The sequence below is a fragment of the Somniosus microcephalus genome, chromosome 19 (genome assembly GCF_052327205.1).
Source record: "Somniosus microcephalus isolate GS21.2 chromosome 19, FLI_Smic_1.0, whole genome shotgun sequence".
Lineage (NCBI taxonomy): Eukaryota > Metazoa > Chordata > Chondrichthyes > Squaliformes > Somniosidae > Somniosus > Somniosus microcephalus.
The window spans coordinates 24,109,749-24,128,728 of record NC_141005.1 but is presented as its reverse complement, the minus strand read 5'-3'; the positions used below and the strand labels follow the sequence as shown (position 1 = coordinate 24,128,728).

The window sequence follows — 18,980 nt, the reverse complement described above, 5'->3', positions numbered from 1 at the left end:
ACCTCCTCGAAAAATTGAATTGCGTTAGTCAGACACGACCTTCCGTTAAGAAATCCATGCTGACTGTCCCTGATTAATCCGTGTCTTTCTAAATGAAGATTTCTCCTGTCCCTCAGAACTTTTTCCAATAATTTTCCCACCACCGAGGTTAGGCTGACTGGCCTGTAATTATGCGGTCTATCCCTCTCTCCCTTTTGAAAGAACGGTAGCACGTTAGCAGTCCTCCAGTGGTCGGGCACCACACCTGTAGCCAGAGAGGATTGTAAAATGATGGTGAGAGCCTGTGCTATTTGGTGTCTTACTTCTCTTAAGAGTGTGGGATAGATTTGATGCGGGCCTGGGTATTTGTCCAGTTTGAAAGATGCTACAGCCCTTAAGACTTGGTGTTTGAGCATGTTTATTTGATGTAATATTTGAATAGAAGGCAATGAAGGGTTGGGCTTGTAGTTTGTTTGTGTGGGAGGCAGAGCAGCAAGAAGAGGTGGAGGGGGGGTGGGGGGTTGCGGGAGGAGAAAAATTTGTAAATGTAAATTGAGTGTTGAATACTTGTATGAATGTGTAGAAGAGAAAAAAATGGGCGACAGCTTTAAGTAAAGAGAAAGCCAGCTAGCACATGCCTACGGCCATACTAGTCTGAATACGCCCGATCTCGTCTGATCTCGGAAGCTAAGCAGAGTCAGGCCTGGTTAGTACTTGGATGGGAGACTGCCTGGGAATACCAGGTGCAGTAGGCTTTTGCTGCCGCCACAGGCTGCTCAACGTTTTGCACACACTGCTCTTAATCAATCAACATCGTTTTTGCTGCTCTCTCTCTCTCTCTCTCTCGCTTTCCTTTGACCATTTCTTCGCTGCACATTCTCCTGCTGCTACACAAATGCAAGGGGCTCCAGACACAGGGCCGAAATAAGCAGAAGAAGAAAATAAGATAGCCAAAATACACACACTGGCGGAGGGCCACCAGGACACAGCAGCAGAGAGGAGAGACAAGGTGCATAGAAAACTCGGAGGGACAAACAGCAACAGAACAAAGAAGAATGTAGAAAGAGCAGCAGTTAAATTCAGGAAAAAAGCAAAGCCAACTAGCATGCTGTTGAAATGCATGTGTGTTAATGCGAGGAGTGTTACAAATAAGATTGACGAGTTGCAGGCGCAAGTTGCCACATGGGGTTATGCAATAGTAGCCATAACGGAGACCTGGCTTCAAAATGGGCGGAATTGGAAACTAAACAATCCTAGCTACAATGTAATAACATTTGTAGAAGTCGTGTGGGCAGATGTCACATGATCAGGCAGAATCATAGAAATTTACAGCACAGAAGGAGGCCATTCGGCCCATCTTGTCCGTGCCAGCCGACAAAGAGCAATCCACCCAAATCCCACTTTACAGCACTTGGTCCGTAGCCTTGTAGGTTACGGCAGTTCAAGTGCATATCCAAGTACTTTTTAAACGTGATGAGGGTTTCTGCCTCTACCACCCTTTCAGGCAGTGCATTCCAGACCCCCACCATTCACTGGGTGAAAAAATGTCTCCTCAAATTCCCTGTAAACCTCCTACCAATTACTTGAAATCTATTATTGACCCTTCTGCTAAGGGAAATAGGTCCTTCCTATCCACTCTATCTCGGCCCCTCATAATTTTACACACCTCAATTAGGTCTCGCCTCAGCCTCCTGTGTTCCAAAGAAAACAACCCCAGCCTATCCAATCTTTCCTCATAACTAAAATTCCCCAGCCCAGGCAACATCCTCGGAAATCTCCTCTGCACCTTCTCTAGTGCAATCGCATCCTTCTTGTAATGTGGTGACCAGAACTGCACGCAGCACTCTAGCTGCGGCCTAACTAGTGTTTTATACAGTTGAAGCACAACCTCTCTGCTCTTATATTCTACGCCTCGGCTAATAAAGGCAAGTATCCCGTATGCCTGCTTAACCACTTTATCTACCTGTCCTGCTACCTTCAGGGATCTGTGGACATGCACTCCAAGGTCCCTCTGATCCTCTGCATTTCTCAGTGTCCTACCATTTATTGTGTATTCCAACTGAATTCCATTTGCCACTGTTCTGCCCACTAGACGAGTCCATTGATATCTTCCTGCAGTCTACAGCATTCTGTTTCATTATTAACCACACGGCCAATTTTTGTATCATCTGCAAACTTCTTAATCATACTTCCTACATTCAAATCCAAATCATTGATATATACCAGAAAAAGCAAAGGACCCAGTACTGAGTCCTGCAGAACCCCACTGGAAACAGCCTTCCGGTCACAAAAACACCCTTCGACCATTACCCTTTGCTTCCTGCCTCTGAGCCAATTTTGGATCCAACTTGCCACTTTGCCTTGGATCCCATGGGCTTTTACTTTCGTGACCAACCTGGCATGCGGGACCTTATCAAAAGCCTTGCTAAAATCCATATAGACTACATCAAAGGCACTACCCTCATCGACCCTCCTTGTTACCTCCTCGAAAAATTGAATTGCGTTAGTCAGACACGACCTTCCGTTAAGAAATCCATGCTGACTGTCCCTGATTAATCCGTGTCTTTCTAAATGAAGATTTCTCCTGTCCCTCAGAACTTTTTCCAATAATTTTCCCACCACCGAGGTTAGGCTGACTGGCCTGTAATTATGCGGTCTATCCCTCTCTCCCTTTTGAAAGAACGGTAGCACGTTAGCAGTCCTCCAGTGGTCGGGCACCACACCTGTAGCCAGAGAGGATTGTAAAATGATGGTGAGAGCCTGTGCTATTTGGTGTCTTACTTCTCTTAAGAGTGTGGGATAGATTTGATGCGGGCCTGGGTATTTGTCCAGTTTGAAAGATGCTACAGCCCTTAAGACTTGGTGTTTGAGCATGTTTATTTGATGTAATATTTGAATAGAAGGCAATGAAGGGTTGGGCTTGTAGTTTGTTTGTGTGGGAGGAATAGCAGCAAGAAGAGGGGGGTGGGGGGTTGCGGGAGGAGTGTGGTGTATGTAACCTGTTCCACCCTAAGAGAACTTAAGCCTGTTCCACCTTAAGAGATGTACTACTTTCTCTGGCTTCTGTACGTAATACTGGTGGTGACCACACCGGTATATAAGCACTATGTAGTAATATTGTATTCAGTATAGTCCCGACCTCCAACCAGTAAAGACCTGTTCAATTTACTCTTGTAGTCTGTGTAGTAATTATCACTATAACACACAGACTTAACAGTGGCGACGAGTCCGATTCTTACCCTGCGGCAGTTATTTCCACGGCGGCTTCGTCCACAGACAGGACGTCGAAGAGAGGTTTCCACCCTCATCACCCTACTGGAAGACACGTCGAGCGGCAGGCATCAAGAAACCGGAGTGCAGAAGACATCCTGACCTCAAAGCCTCCATCAGCGACTGTCAGCTTCTTCTTTCTACCTCGGTGGTGGGTAAGCCGGGCAGCGACGCGACAGAAAGTCAACCGCGTTGGCTGTACAGACGGGGCTGGGAAGACGGAGGAATAAGGGCGGTGAGATCGATCGCGACCGGAGATAAGGGCCGGGCCGCTTTCGAGCGAGAGGCGCAGCGCGGGGACATCGATCGCGACCGGAGATAAGGGCCGCATTCGGGCTAAAAGGCGCAGCGTCTGGGGAAACTGAAGGCGCGAGAGCCGCGGTGAAGCGGAGACAGCGTCGGGGGACGGTTGAAGACCGCCAAGCGCGGGAAAACCGCCATTTTGTGGGCGGAGGACGACGACAAGAGCGGGAAGCCGCCATCTTGGATAACATAAAAATACAATAAATTGCAACGATGCCTAAACATGGGAACATTAATACCTTTGATAGTGACATCGAAGATTGGGCCATGTATGTAGAACCCATACAAAATTATTGTAAGGCAAATAAAATTCCTGATGCAGATAAAGCACTAACATTATTAAATTTAATGGGTGTGAAGACATACGGGCAATTGAAACACCTGTTATCACCAGATGAACCGGCGGATAAGACGTTCGATGAGATTGTTACTGTCCTGAAAAATCATCTAAACCCCACGCCGCTGATGCTAGCGGAACGATTTAAATTTTACGACAGAAGGCAGCTGCAGAATGAAAGCAATGCTGAATATTTGATGGAATTACGTAAGCTAGCAAAATATTGTCAGTTTGGAACGGGACTGACAGAGGCACTACGAGATAAATTTGTGTGTGGTTTATTTAAACAGGATACACAAAAGCGACTGTTCGAGGAGAATGAGCTGACGCTTGAGAAGGCAGTCACTATGGCAGCAGCACACGAAGCCGCAGCGAGAGGCACGGCAGTAATGCAGCTACGGTCACCGGAACTCGGTACAAACAAATTGGGTTTGAGTTCTGTCAAATGTTATCGTTGTGGAAAGACAACGCACGATCAGAACCAGTGTTGGTTTAAAAACCAAGAATGCAGAACGTGTGGCAGGCTTGGCTACATAGCTAAAGTATGCCGGTCAGGAAAGAAGACCAGCAACAAAAAGTCACCGCAAGGAAAATACGCAAAGGTACACAAGGTGACAAAGAACAGTTTGACCGAACAGAAGTCAGATTCAGACGCTAGCAGTAATGAACTGGATAGCTTAAGAGTACACAACGTTGGTAAGGATGCAGATCTCCAGACAATTTGGGTCACTCTTCAGATAGCAGGAGTCCAAGTAAAAATGGAATTGGACACTGGATCAGCATTGACGGTCATGAATAAGAAAGATTACAGAAGGTTATTCCAACATATTCCCCTACAGGATACGGAGATTATATTGAAAACATACACGGGGCAAAGAGTGTACCCCATCGGAAAAATAGAGGTAGAAGTGGTCTACAAGGGCGAAGAAAGCCAAGTAATGGACTTATATGTGCTACCTGAAGGAGGTCCACCACTACTAGGACGGGAGTGGATTAGGAAAATGAATATGGACCGGCACTCCTTGAAGGCACTAACGGTAGATTCCGGGGAAACAGATGTCAAACCTAAACGATTGTCCAGAATATTGGATGATGCTAAAGAGGTGTTCCAGCAGGGACTGGGAACACTGAGAGGAATTACGGCAAACATCAAGATTGATGAACATGCACAACCAAAATGTTTTAAAGCCAGACTGGTACCCTATGCAATACGACCTACTGTTGAAGCGGAACTGGAAGCACTAGAACGTTCAGGTGTACTGTCTAAGGTAGATTGGAGCGAGTGGGCTACGCCCATTGTTCCCGTTATGAAACGTCCTGCGAGCAACAAGCCAGGAGATCCAGGGAAGGTTCGCATCTGTGGAGATTTCAAAATCACCGTTAATCCGGTGCTTCACACGATGCAGTATCCGCTTCCACGGATTGAGGATATTTTCGCTTCATTGTCTGGCGGGAAACACTTCACCAAGATAGACCTGGCGCAGGCGTACTTGCAGATGGAGGTTGAGGAAGAGTCACGCCAATACCTCACGATTAACATGCATCGAGGGTTGTACCGGTACAATAGGCTGGTTTTTGGAGTGGCATCGGCTCCAGCAATTTGGCAGAGGGCCATGGAGCAGGTATTACAGGGAATTCCAGGCACACAATGTTACCTGGACGATATTCTGATCACAGGTGATGGTGATGAACAACATCTCGCAAACTTGGAACTGGTGCTCAACAGACTGAAAGAGTATGGACTTAGAGTAAATCAGCAGAAATGTGAGTTCTTCCAGAAGCGGATCTCGTACTGTGGCCATGTCATTGACCGGGAGGGGCTGCATAAGTCTCCTGACAAGATTGAGGCAGTTGTAAAGGCTCCCGCTCCGGAGAATGTCTCTCAGTTGAGGTCGTTTCTAGGATTAATTAACTATTACCATAAATTTCTGCCAAATCTATCCACGGTACTGCACCCGTTAAACGCTCTTTTACAGAAAGGGGTACCATCAAATCAAATCAAATCAACTTTTATTGTCATTGTTAGTGCACAAGTGCAGTACAACGAAATGTAGGCTCGCGGCTCCCGAGAGTGTACAATTTGGATTGGACACTTAAACATTTCAACATACATTTGTACATATATATTAGCATAAATATGACCATAATAAAGTGCATCGGCAGATGTGCAGGCTTTAGTGTTTATTTGTGGAGTTCAGTAGGATGACAGCCCTGGGAAAGAAGCTGTTCCTAAATCTGGTCGTACGGGTGCGAATGCATCTGTAGCGTCTTCCAGATGGTAGGAGGGCGAACAGACTGTGGCTGGGGTGGGTAGGGTCTTTGATGATGGACCGTGCCCTCCGTAGGCAGCGTTTCTGATATATATGTTCTATGGTCGGTAGCCGGGTGCCGGTAATGCGTTGGGCAGTTTTGACTACCCGCTGCAGGGCTTTCCGGTCATGGGAGCTACAGCTGCCGTACCATACCGTGATACAGTTTGTCAGGATGCTCTCTATAGTGCAGCGGTAGAAGTTAGAGAGGATCGGGGGTGACAGATTACATCCCTTCAGCCTCCTCAAGAAATATAGGTGCTGCTGGGCCTTCTTCACCAGAGAGGAGGTGTTGAGGGACCAGGAGAGGTCTTCCGTGATGTGGACTCCGAGGAACTTAAAGCTGGCTACCCTTTCCACCTCCGCCCCATTGATGTGGATGGGGGTGTGACTTCCGCCTTTGGACTTCCTGAAGTCCACGATTATTTCCTTTGTTTTCTTGGTGTTAAGGGCCAGGTTGTTGTCGGCGCACCACTTCACGAGATGCTGGACCTCCTCCCTGTAGGCTGACTCATTGTTGTTGGTGATCTGGCCTACTACCGTGGTGTCATCTGCAAACTTGATGATGGTGTTGGAACCATTAACAGCCACACAGTGGGTGAAGAGGGAGTAGAGGAGGGGGCTCAGCACACATCCTTGTGGGGCCCCCGTGTTCAGGGTCGGGGGGGGGAGGTGTGGTTGCCTAATTTGACAGACTGGGGTCTGTTTGTTAGGAAGTCCAGGGTCCAGTTGCAGAGGGAAGTGTTCAGGCCAAGAGTTTGGAGTTTGGTGGCCAGCTTGTTGGGGACGATAGTGTTGAATGCTGAGCTGTAGTCTATAAACAACATTCTGATGTCTCCTTACCATCTAGGTGGTTCAGTGCCGAGTGTAGAGCAGTAGTGATTGCATCCTCCGTAAACTGTAAGAAGGCATTTCGCAAAAGCAAAGAATTGATCACCTCAGAGGAAGTGTTGGCTCACTTCAACCCGACACTGCCTATTCGGTTGGCTTGTGATGCTTCTCCATATGGTATTGGGGCAGTACTCTCACACAAGTTGCCAAATGGCACGGAAAGGCCAGTCGCGTTTGCATCCAGATCATTGACCTCCGCTGAGCGCAACTATGCGCAGATCGATAGGGAGGCTCTTAGCCTTGTATGGGGAGTGAAGAAGTTTAATCATTACCTGCAGGGCCAAAAATTCACACTTCTGACAGACCATCAACCGTTGGTATCCATTTTTAACCCTAAGAAGGGTGTTTCGGTGATGACAGCGCAGCGTCTCCAGAGATGGTCTCTTTTCCTAGGGGCACATCAATATCAAATAGAATTCAAAGGTACGAAACAGCATGGCAATGCTGATGGGCTGTCGCACCTGCCACTACCTGAAGAAGAAGACACGGCGAAAGTTGACCCTGTTGAGTTATTTCATTCGACCATCATCGAGTGTTTACCAGTCACCAATGCAAGTATTGAAAGAGAAACCAGGAACGACCCGACACTGTCCAGAGTCTACGAGGTGACAGTGAAAGGATGGCCAACACGGGGTGATCCTCTGTTACCGGCATTTTCGGCAAGGCGAGACCAGCTGTCCGTCTGCCATGGTACCTTGATGTACGGGACAAGAGTGATTATTCCTCCCAAGTTAAGGGAAAGAGTTTTAAACGAACTGCATGAAGGTCATCTGGGGGGAGTTAAAATGAAAAGTCTTGCTAGGGCTTACGTATGGTGGCCGGGTATTGACCAACAGATTGAGGAGTTAACGAAAAGCTGCGCTGGGTGCCAAAAAGTGCAAAATGCACCTCCGATAGCACCGCTACACCCATGGGAATGGCCTTCAGCCCCATGGCAACGCGTACACATTGACTTTGCTGGTCCATTCATGGACTCCATGTTCCTAATCGCGGTGGACGCACATTCCAAATGGCCAGAAGTCATCAAGATGAATACCACTACTTCAGAAAAGACAATTGCGGTGTTGAGAACAATATTCGCAAGGAACGGATTGCCAGAACAGATCTGTTCGGACAACGGACCACAGTTTGTATCGGAAGAATTCCGACAATTCTTAAAGAAGAATGGAGTAAAACATTATACCTCTGCCCCATATCATCCGGCGACAAACGGGTTGGCTGAAAGATTTGTCCAGACATTCAAAAAGGCAATTAAGGCCATGAACGATGATCAGATTCCGCTGCAACACAAGGTCGACAAGTTCCTGATGTCATATCGAAACGCCGATCATGCAGTGACTAACCAAAGTCCTGCCATGATGTTTTATAACAGGAGGTTGCGGTCCAAGTTGGACTTGTTAAAACCAAATGTGCGGAGGGAAGTGGAAAACAAACAGTTTCGGCATATTAACAACAAGACCACTCGAACTTTCGACGTAGGACAACCAGTGTTGGCAAGGGGCTATGGAAACGAAAAATGGCAGTCCGGAACAATTCAGGCCAGACAAGGACTTCTGATGTACACAGTAGATATTGGTCATAATGTGATAAGGCGTCATGCGGATCAACTGGTAGAGTCGAGAGCAAGGGTCGAACCCATGGTTGTGACAGAGACAACTGTGGAAGACGTTAATGAACCTGAAGCATCTACCTCGGCAGGGAATGTACTTGATGATGATGACACCCAATACATTGGAAACCAAATAGAGGAGGCACCTCAACAACAAGAATCAGAGACTACTGAGAGGCGTTATCCAAGCCGCATCAGAAAGCCTCCTGAGAGACTGAACCTTTGAACTGTTATACCTGAAGTTATATATGTATATATGTTATTATGTTATGTTAAATGGGGATATGACTGTTAAGCTAAAAAGGGAGGATTGTGGTGTATGTAACCTGTTCCACCTTAAGAGAACTTAAGCCTGTTCCACATTAAGAGATGTACTACTTTCTCTGGCTGCTGTATACGTAATACCGGTGGTGACCACACCGGTATATAAGCACTGTGTAGTAATATTGTATTCAGTATAGTCCCGACTTCCAACCCGTAAAGACCTGTTCAATTTACTCTTGTAGTCTGTGTAGTAATTATCACTATAACACACAGACTTAACAAGGAGTAAAATTTGTAAATGTAAATTGAGTGTTGAATACTTGTATGAACGCATAGAGGAAGAGAAAAAAATGGGCGACATATTGCTAATAAAGGCAAGTATCCCGTATGCCTGCTTAACCACTTTATCTACCTGTCCTGCTACCTTCAGGGATCTGTGGACATGCACTCCAAGGTCCCTCTGATCCTCTGCATTTCTCAGAGTCCTACCATTTATTGTGTATTCCAACTGAATTCCATTTGCCACTGTTCTGCCCACTAGACGAGTCCATTGATATCTTCCTGCAGTCTACAGCATTCTGTTTCATTATTAACCACACGGCCAATTTTTGTATCATCTGCAAACTTCTTAATCATACTTCCTACATTCAAATCCAAATCATTGATATATACCAGAAAAAGCAAAGGGCCCAGTACTCAGTCGGTGCAGGCTCGATGGGCCGAAATGGCCTCTATCTGCACTGTGGGGTTTCTGTGATTCTGTGAGCCCTGCGGAACCCCACTGGAAACAGCCTTCCGGTCACAAAAACACCCTTCGACCATTACCCTTTGTTTCCTGCCTCTGAGCCAATTTTGGATCCAACTTGCCACTTTGCCTTGGATCCCATGGGCTTTTTACTTTCGTGACCAATCTGGCATGCGGGACCTTATCAAAAGCCTTGCTAAAATCCATATAGACTACATCAAAGGCACTACCCTCATCGACCCTCCTTGTTACCTCCTCGAAAAATTGAATTGCGTTAGTCAGACACGACCTTCCGTTAAGAAATCCATGCTGACTGTCCCTGATTAATCCGTGTCTTTCTAAATGAAGATTTCTCCTGTCCCTCAGAACTTTTTCCAATAATTTTCCCACCACCGAGGTTAGGCTGACTGGCCTGTAATTATGCGGTCTATCCCTCTCTCCCTTTTGAAAGAACGGTAGCACGTTAGCAGTCCTCCAGTGGTCGGGCACCACACCTGTAGCCAGAGAGGATTGTAAAATGATGGTGAGAGCCTGTGCTATTTGGTGTCTTACTTCTCTTAAGAGTGTGGGATAGATTTGATGCGGGCCTGGGTATTTGTCCAGTTTGAAAGATGCTACAGCCCTTAAGACTTGGTGTTTGAGCATGTTTATTTGATGTAATATTTGAATAGAAGGCAATGAAGGGTTGGGCTTGTAGTTTGTTTGTGTGGGAGGCAGAGCAGCAAGAAGAGGTGGAGGGGGGGTGGGGGGTTGCGGGAGGAGTAAAATTTGTAAATGTAAATTGAGTGTTGAATACTTGTATGAATGCGTAGAAGAGAAAAAAATGGGCGACAGCTTTAAGTAAAGAGAAAGCCAGCTAGCATATGCCTACGGCCATACTAGTCTGAATACGCCCGATCTCGTCTGATCTCGGAAGCTAAGCAGAGTCAGGCCTGGTTAGTACTTGGATGGGAGACTGCCTGGGAATACCAGGTGCAGTAGGCTTTTGCTGCCGCCACAGGCTGCTCAACGTTTTGCACACACACGCGCACACACTGCTCTTAATCAATCAACATCCTTTTTGCTGCTCTCTCTCTCTCTCTCTCTCTCTCTCGCTTTCCTTTGACCATTTCTTCACTGCACATTCTCCTGCTGCTACACAAATGCAAGGGGCTCCAGACACAGGGCCGAAATAAGCAGAAGAAGAAAATAAGATAGCCAAAATACACACACTGGCGGAGGGCCACCAGGACACAGCAGCAGAGAGGAGAGACAAGGTGCATAGAAAACTCGGAGGGACAAACAGCAACAGAACAAAGAATAATGTGGAAAGAGCAGCAGTTAAATTCAGGAAAAAAGCAAAGCCAACTAGCATGCTGTTGAAATGCATGTGTGTTAATGCGAGGAGTGTTACAAATAAGATTGACGAGTTGCAGGCGCAAGTTGCCACATGGGGTTATGCAATAGTAGCTATAACGGAGACCTGGCTTCAAAATGGGCGGAATTGGAAACTAAACAATCCTGGCTACAATGTAATAACATTTGTAGAAGTCGTGTGGGCAGATGTCACATGATCAGGCAGAATCATAGAAATTTACAGCACAGAAGGAGGCCATTCGGCCCATCTTGTCCGTGCCAGCCGACAAAGAGCAATCCACCCAAATCCCACTTTACAGCACTTGGTCCGTAGCCTTGTAGGTTACGGCAGTTCAAGTGCATATCCAAGTACTTTTTAAACGTGATGAGGGTTTCTGCCTCTACCACCCTTTCAGGCAGTGCATTCCAGACCCCCACCATTCACTGGGTGAAAAAATGTCTCCTCAAATTCCCTGTAAACCTCCTACCAATTACTTGAAATCTATTATTGACCCTTCTGCTAAGGAAAATAGGTCCTTCCTATCCACTCTATCTCGGCCCCTCATAATTTTACACACCTCAATTAGGTCTCGCCTCAGCCTCCTGTGTTCCAAAGAAAACAACCCCAGCCTATCCAATCTTTCCTCATAACTAAAATTCCCCAGCCCAGGCAACATCCTCGGAAATCTCCTCTGCACCTTCTCTAGTGCAATCGCATCCTTCTTGTAATGTGGTGACCAGAACTGCACGCGGCACTCTAGCTGCGGCCTAACTAGTGTTTTATACAGTTGAAGCATAACCTCCCCGCTCTTATATTCTACGCCTCGGCTAATAAAGGCAAGTATCCCGTATGCCTGCTTAACCACTTTATCTACCTGTCCTGCTACCTTCAGGGATCTGTGGACATGCACTCCAAGGTCCCGCTGATCCTCTGCATTTCTCAGTGTCCTACCATTTATTGTGTATTCCAACTGAATTCCATTTGCCACTGTTCTGCCCACTAGACGAGTCCATTGATATCTTCCTGCAGTCTACAGCATTCTGTTTCATTATTAACCACACGGCCAATTTTTGTATCATCTGCAAACTTCTTAATCATACTTCCTACATTCAAATCCAAATCATTGATATATACCAGAAAAAGCAAAGGGCCCAGTACTGAGTCGGTGCAGGCTCGATGGGCCGAAATGGCCTCTATCTGCACTGTGGGGTTTCTGTGATTCTGTGAGCCCTGCGGAACCCCACTGGAAACAGCCTTCCGGTCACAAAAACACCCTTCGACCATTACCCTTTGTTTCCTGCCTCTGAGCCAATTTTGGATCCAACTTGCCACTTTGCCTTGGATCCCATGGGCTTTTACTTTCGTGACCAATCTGGCATGCGGGACCTTATCAAAAGCCTTGCTAAAATCCATATAGACTACATCAAAGGCACTACCCTCATCGACCCTCCTTGTTACCTCCTCGAAAAATTGAATTGCGTTAGTCAGACACGACCTTCCGTTAAGAAATCCATGCTGACTGTCCCTGATTAATCCGTGTCTTTCTAAATGAAGATTTCTCCTGTCCCTCAGAACTTTTTCCAATAATTTTCCCACCACCGAGGTTAGGCTGACTGGCCTGTAATTATGCGGTCTATCCCTCTCTCCCTTTTGAAAGAACGGTAGCACGTTAGCAGTCCTCCAGTGGTCGGGCACCACACCTGTAGCCAGAGAGGATTGTAAAATGATGGTGAGAGCCTGTGCTATTTGGTGTCTTACTTCTCTTAAGAGTGTGGGATAGATTTGATGCGGGCCTGGGTATTTGTCCAGTTTGAAAGATGCTACAGCCCTTAAGACTTGGTGTTTGAGCATGTTTATTTGATGTAATATTTGAATAGAAGGCAATGAAGGGTTGGGCTTGTAGTTTGTTTGTGTGGGAGGCAGAGCAGCAAGAAGAGGTGGAGGGGGGGTGGGGGGGTTGCGGGAGGAGTAAAACTTGTAAATGTAAATTGAGTGTTGAATACTTGTATGAATGTGTAGAAGAAGAGAAAAAAATGGGCGACAGCTTTAAGTAAAGAGAAAGCCAGCTAGCATATGCCTACGGCCATACTAGTCTGAATACGCCCGATCTCGTCTGATCTCGGAAGCTAAGCAGAGTCAGGCCTGGTTAGTACTTGGATGGGAGACCGCCTGGGAACACCAGGTGCAGTAGGCTTTTGCTGCCGCCACAGGCTGCTCAACGTTTTGCACACACACGCGCACACACTGCTCTTAATCAATCAACATCCTTTTTGCTGCTCTCTCTCTCTCTCTCTCTCGCTTTCCTTTGACCATTTCTTCGCTGCACATTCTCCTGCTGCTACACAAATGCAAGGGGCTCCAGACACAGGGCCGAAATAAGCAGAAGAAGAAAATAAGATAGCCAAAATACACACACTGGCGGAGGGCCACCAGGACACAGCAGCAGAGAGGAGAGACAAGGTGCATAGAAAACTCGGAGGGACAAACAGCAACAGAACAAAGAATAATGTAGAAAGAGCAGCAGTTAAATTCAGGAAAAAAGCAAAGCCAACTAGCATGCTGTTGAAATGCATGTGTGTTAATGCGAGGAGTGTTACAAATAAGATTGACGAGTTGCAGGCGCAAGTTGCCACATGGGGTTATGCAATAGTAGCTATAACGGAGACCTGGCTTCAAAATGGGCGGAATTGGAAACTAAACAATCCTGGCTACAATGTAATAACATTTGTAGAAGTCGTGTGGGCAGATGTCACATGATCAGGCAGAATCATAGAAATTTACAGCACAGAAGGAGGCCATTCGGCCCATCTTGTCCGTGCCAGTCGACAAAGAGCAATCCACCCAAATCCCACTTTACAGCACTTGGTCCGTAGCCTTGTAGGTTACGGCAGTTCAAGTGCATATCCAAGTACTTTTTAAACGTGATGAGGGTTTCTGCCTCTACCACCCTTTCAGGCAGTGCATTCCAGACCCCCACCATTCACTGGGTGAAAAAATGTCTCCTCAAATTCCCTGTAAACCTCCTACCAATTACTTGAAATCTATTATTGACCCTTCTGCTAAGGGAAATAGGTCCTTCCTATCCACTCTATCTCGGCCCCTCATAATTTTACACACCTCAATTAGGTCTCGCCTCAGCCTCCTGTGTTCCAAAGAAAACAACCCCAGCCTATCCAATCTTTCCTCATAACTAAAATTCCCCAGCCCAGGCAACATCCTCGGAAATCTCCTCTGCACCTTCTCTAGTGCAATCGCATCCTTCTTGTAATGTGGTGACCAGAACTGCACGCGGCACTCTAGCTGCGGCCTAACTAGTGTTTTATACAGTTGAAGCATAACCTCCCCGCTCTTATATTCTACGCCTCGGCTAATAAAGGCAAGTATCCCGTATGCCTGCTTAACCACTTTATCTACCTGTCCTGCTACCTTCAGGGATCTGTGGACATGCACTCCAAGGTCCCGCTGATCCTCTGCATTTCTCAGTGTCCTACCATTTATTGTGTATTCCAACTGAATTCCATTTGCCACTGTTCTGCCCACTAGACGAGTCCATTGATATCTTCCTGCAGTCTACAGCATTCTGTTTCATTATTAACCACACGGCCAATTTTTGTATCATCTGCAAACTTCTTAATCATACTTCCTACATTCAAATCCAAATCATTGATATATACCAGAAAAAGCAAAGGGCCCAGTACTGAGTCGGTGCAGGCTCGATGGGCCGAAATGGCCTCTATCTGCACTGTGGGGTTTCTGTGATTCTGTGAGCCCTGCGGAACCCCACTGGAAACAGCCTTCCGGTCACAAAAACACCCTTCGACCATTACCCTTTGTTTCCTGCCTCTGAGCCAATTTTGGATCCAACTTGCCACTTTGCCTTGGATCCCATGGGCTTTTACTTTCGTGACCAATCTGGCATGCGGGACCTTATCAAAAGCCTTGCTAAAATCCATATAGACTACATCAAAGGCACTACCCTCATCGACCCTCCTTGTTACCTCCTCGAAAAATTGAATTGCGTTAGTCAGACACGACCTTCCGTTAAGAAATCCATGCTGACTGTCCCTGATTAATCCGTGTCTTTCTAAATGAAGATTTCTCCTGTCCCTCAGAACTTTTTCCAATAATTTTCCCACCACCGAGGTTAGGCTGACTGGCCTGTAATTATGCGGTCTATCCCTCTCTCCCTTTTGAAAGAACGGTAGCACGTTAGCAGTCCTCCAGTGGTCGGGCACCACACCTGTAGCCAGAGAGGATTGTAAAATGATGGTGAGAGCCTGTGCTATTTGGTGTCTTACTTCTCTTAAGAGTGTGGGATAGATTTGATGCGGGCCTGGGTATTTGTCCAGTTTGAAAGATGCTACAGCCCTTAAGACTTGGTGTTTGAGCATGTTTATTTGATGTAATATTTGAATAGAAGGCAATGAAGGGTTGGGCTTGTAGTTTGTTTGTGTGGGAGGCAGAGCAGCAAGAAGAGGTGGAGGGGGGGTGGGGGGGTTGCGGGAGGAGTAAAACTTGTAAATGTAAATTGAGTGTTGAATACTTGTATGAATGTGTAGAAGAAGAGAAAAAAATGGGCGACAGCTTTAAGTAAAGAGAAAGCCAGCCAGCATATGCCTACGGCCATACTAGTCTGAATACGCCCGATCTCGTCTGATCTCGTGAAGCTAAGCAGAGTCAGGCCTGGTTAGTACTTGGATGGGAGACTGCCTGGGAACACCAGGTGCAGTAGGCTTTTGCTGCCGCCACAGGCTGCTCAACGTTTTGCACACACACGCGCACACACTGCTCTTAATCAATCAACATCCTTTTTGCTGCTCTCTCTCTCTCTCTCTCTCGCTTTCCTTTGACCATTTCTTCGCTGCACATTCTCCTGCTGCTACACAAATGCAAGGGGCTCCAGACACAGGGCCGAAATAAGCAGAAGAAGAAAATAAGATAGCCAAAATACACACACTGGCGGAGGGCCACCAGGACACAGCAGCAGAGAGGAGAGACAAGGTGCATAGAAAACTCGGAGGGACAAACAGCAACAGAACAAAGAATAATGTAGAAAGAGCAGCAGTTAAATTCAGGAAAAAAGCAAAGCCAACTAGCATGCTGTTGAAATGCATGTGTGTTAATGCGAGGAGTGTTACAAATAAGATTGACGAGTTGCAGGCGCAAGTTGCCACATGGGGTTATGCAATAGTAGCTATAACGGAGACCTGGCTTCAAAATGGGCGGAATTGGAAACTAAACAATCCTGGCTACAATGTAATAACATTTGTAGAAGTCGTGTGGGCAGATGTCACATGATCAGGCAGAATCATAGAAATTTACAGCACAGAAGGAGGCCATTCGGCCCATCTTGTCCGTGCCAGCCGACAAAGAGCAATCCACCCAAATCCCACTTTACAGCACTTGGTCCGTAGCCTTGTAGGTTACGGCAGTTCAAGTGCATATCCAAGTACTTTTTAAACGTGATGAGGGTTTCTGCCTCTACCACCCTTTCAGGCAGTGCATTCCAGACCCCCACCATTCACTGGGTGAAAAAATGTCTCCTCAAATTCCCTGTAAACCTCCTACCAATTACTTGAAATCTATTATTGACCCTTCTGCTAAGGGAAATAGGTCCTTCCTATCCACTCTATCTCGGCCCCTCATAATTTTACACACCTCAATTAGGTCTCGCCTCAGCCTCCTGTGTTCCAAAGAAAACAACCCCAGCCTATCCAATCTTTCCTCATAACTAAAATTCCCCAGCCCAGGCAACATCCTCGGAAATCTCCTCTGCACCTTCTCTAGTGCAATCGCATCCTTCTTGTAATGTGGTGACCAGAACTGCACGCGGCACTCTAGCTGCGGCCTAACTAGTGTTTTATACAGTTGAAGCATAACCTCCCCGCTCTTATATTCTACGCCTCGGCTAATAAAGGCAAGTATCCCGTATGCCTGCTTAACCACTTTATCTACCTGTCCTGCTACCTTCAGGGATCTGTGGACATGCACTCCAAGGTCCCGCTGATCCTCTGCATTTCTCAGTGTCCTACCATTTATTGTGTATTCCAACTGAATTCCATTTGCCACTGTTCTGCCCACTAGACGAGTCCATTGATATCTTCCTGCAGTCTACAGCATTCTGTTTCATTATTAACCACACGGCCAATTTTTGTATCATCTGCAAACTTCTTAATCATACTTCCTACATTCAAATCCAAATCATTGATATATACCAGAAAAAGCAAAGGGCCCAGTACTGAGTCGGTGCAGGCTCGATGGGCCGAAATGGCCTCTATCTGCACTGTGGGGTTTCTGTGATTCTGTGAGCCCTGCGGAACCCCACTGGAAACAGCCTTCCGGTCACAAAAACACCCTTCGACCATTACCCTTTGTTTCCTGCCTCTGAGCCAATTTTGGATCCAACTTGCCACTTTGCCTTGGATCCCATGGGCTTTTACTTTCGTGACCAATCTGGCATGCGGGACCTTATCAAAAGCCTTGCTAAAATCCATATAGACTACATCAAAGGCACTACCCTCATCGACCCTCCTTGTTACCTCCTCGAAAAATTGAATTGCGTTAGTCAGACACGACCTTCCGTTAAGAAATCCATGCTGACTGTCCCTGATTAATCCGTGTCTTTCTAAATGAAGATTTCTCCTGTCCCTCAGAACTTTTTCCAATAATTTTCCCACCACCGAGGTTAGGCTGACTGGCCTGTAATTATGCGGTCTATCCCTCTCTCCCTTTTGAAAGAACGGTAGCACGTTAGCAGTCCTCCAGTGGTCGGGCACCACACCTGTAGCCAGAGAGGATTGTAAAATGATGGTGAGAGCCTGTGCTATTTGGTGTCTTACTTCTCTTAAGAGTGTGGGATAGATTTGATGCGGGCCTGGGTATTTGTCCAGTTTGAAAGATGCTACAGCCCTTAAGACTTGGTGTTTGAGCATGTTTATTTGATGTAATATTTGAATAGAAGGCAATGAAGGGTTGGGCTTGTAGTTTGTTTGTGTGGGAGGCAGAGCAGCAAGAAGAGGTGGAGGGGGGGTGGGGGGGTTGCGGGAGGAGTAAAACTTGTAAATGTAAATTGAGTGTTGAATACTTGTATGAATGTGTAGAAGAAGAGAAAAAAATGGGCGACAGCTTTAAGTAAAGAGAAAGCCAGCTAGCATATGCCTACGGCCATACTAGTCTGAATACGCCCGATCTCGTCTGATCTCGGAAGCTAAGCAGAGTCAGGCCTGGTTAGTACTTGGATGGGAGACCGCCTGGGAACACCAGGTGCAGTAGGCTTTTGCTGCCGCCACAGGCTGCTCAACGTTTTGCACACACACGCGCACACACTGCTCTTAATCAATCAACATCCTTTTTGCTGCTCTCTCTCTCTCTCTCTCTCTCTCTCTCTCGCTTTCCTTTGACCATTTCTTCGCTGCACATTCTCCTGCTGCTACACAAATGCAAGGGGCTCCAGACACAGGGCCGAAATAAGCAGAAGAAGAAAATAAGATAGCCAAAATACACACACTGGCGGAGGGCCACCAGGACACAGCAGCAGAGAGGAGAGACAAGGTGCATAGAAAACTCGGAGGGACAAACAGCAACAGAACAAAGAATAATGTGGAAAGAGCAGCAGTTAAATTCAGGAAAAAAGCAAAGCCAACTAGCATGCTGTTGAAATGCATGTGTGTTAATGCGAGGAGTGTTACAAATAAGATTGACGAGTTGCAGGCGCAAGTTGCCACATGGGGTTATGCAATAGTAGCTATAACGGAGACCTGGCTTCAAAATGGGCGGAATTGGAAACTAAACAATCCTGGCTACAATGTAATAACATTTGTAGAAGTCGTGTGGGCAGATGTCACATGATCAGGCAGAATCATAGAAATTTACAGCACAGAAGGAGGCCATTCGGCCCATCTTGTCCGTGCCAGCCGACAAAGAGCAATCCACCCAAA

The 18,980-nt window shown here is 46.6% G+C and overlaps 4 non-coding genes and 1 pseudogene across 4 annotated transcripts; all 5 read left to right on the top strand.

The window, feature by feature from the left end:
- The first annotated feature begins 615 nt into the window (after positions 1-615).
- LOC147104214 (5S ribosomal RNA) lies at positions 616-734 on the top strand. The gene has a single exon (XR_015072783.1). It is a non-coding gene; the product is annotated as a 5S ribosomal RNA (ribosomal RNA).
- Positions 735-10,572: 9,838 nt separating this feature from the next.
- Positions 10,573-10,691, top strand: LOC147104213 (5S ribosomal RNA). The gene has a single exon (XR_015072782.1). It is a non-coding gene; the product is annotated as a 5S ribosomal RNA (ribosomal RNA).
- Positions 10,692-13,118: 2,427 nt separating this feature from the next.
- LOC147104212 (5S ribosomal RNA) lies at positions 13,119-13,237 on the top strand. The gene has a single exon (XR_015072543.1). It is a non-coding gene; the product is annotated as a 5S ribosomal RNA (ribosomal RNA).
- Positions 13,238-15,658: 2,421 nt separating this feature from the next.
- LOC147104211 (5S ribosomal RNA) lies at positions 15,659-15,778 on the top strand (annotated as a pseudogene).
- A 2,421-nt stretch (positions 15,779-18,199) lies between these two features.
- On the top strand, positions 18,200-18,318 carry LOC147104210 (5S ribosomal RNA). The gene has a single exon (XR_015072542.1). It is a non-coding gene; the product is annotated as a 5S ribosomal RNA (ribosomal RNA).
- The last annotated feature ends 662 nt before the right edge of the window (positions 18,319-18,980 follow it).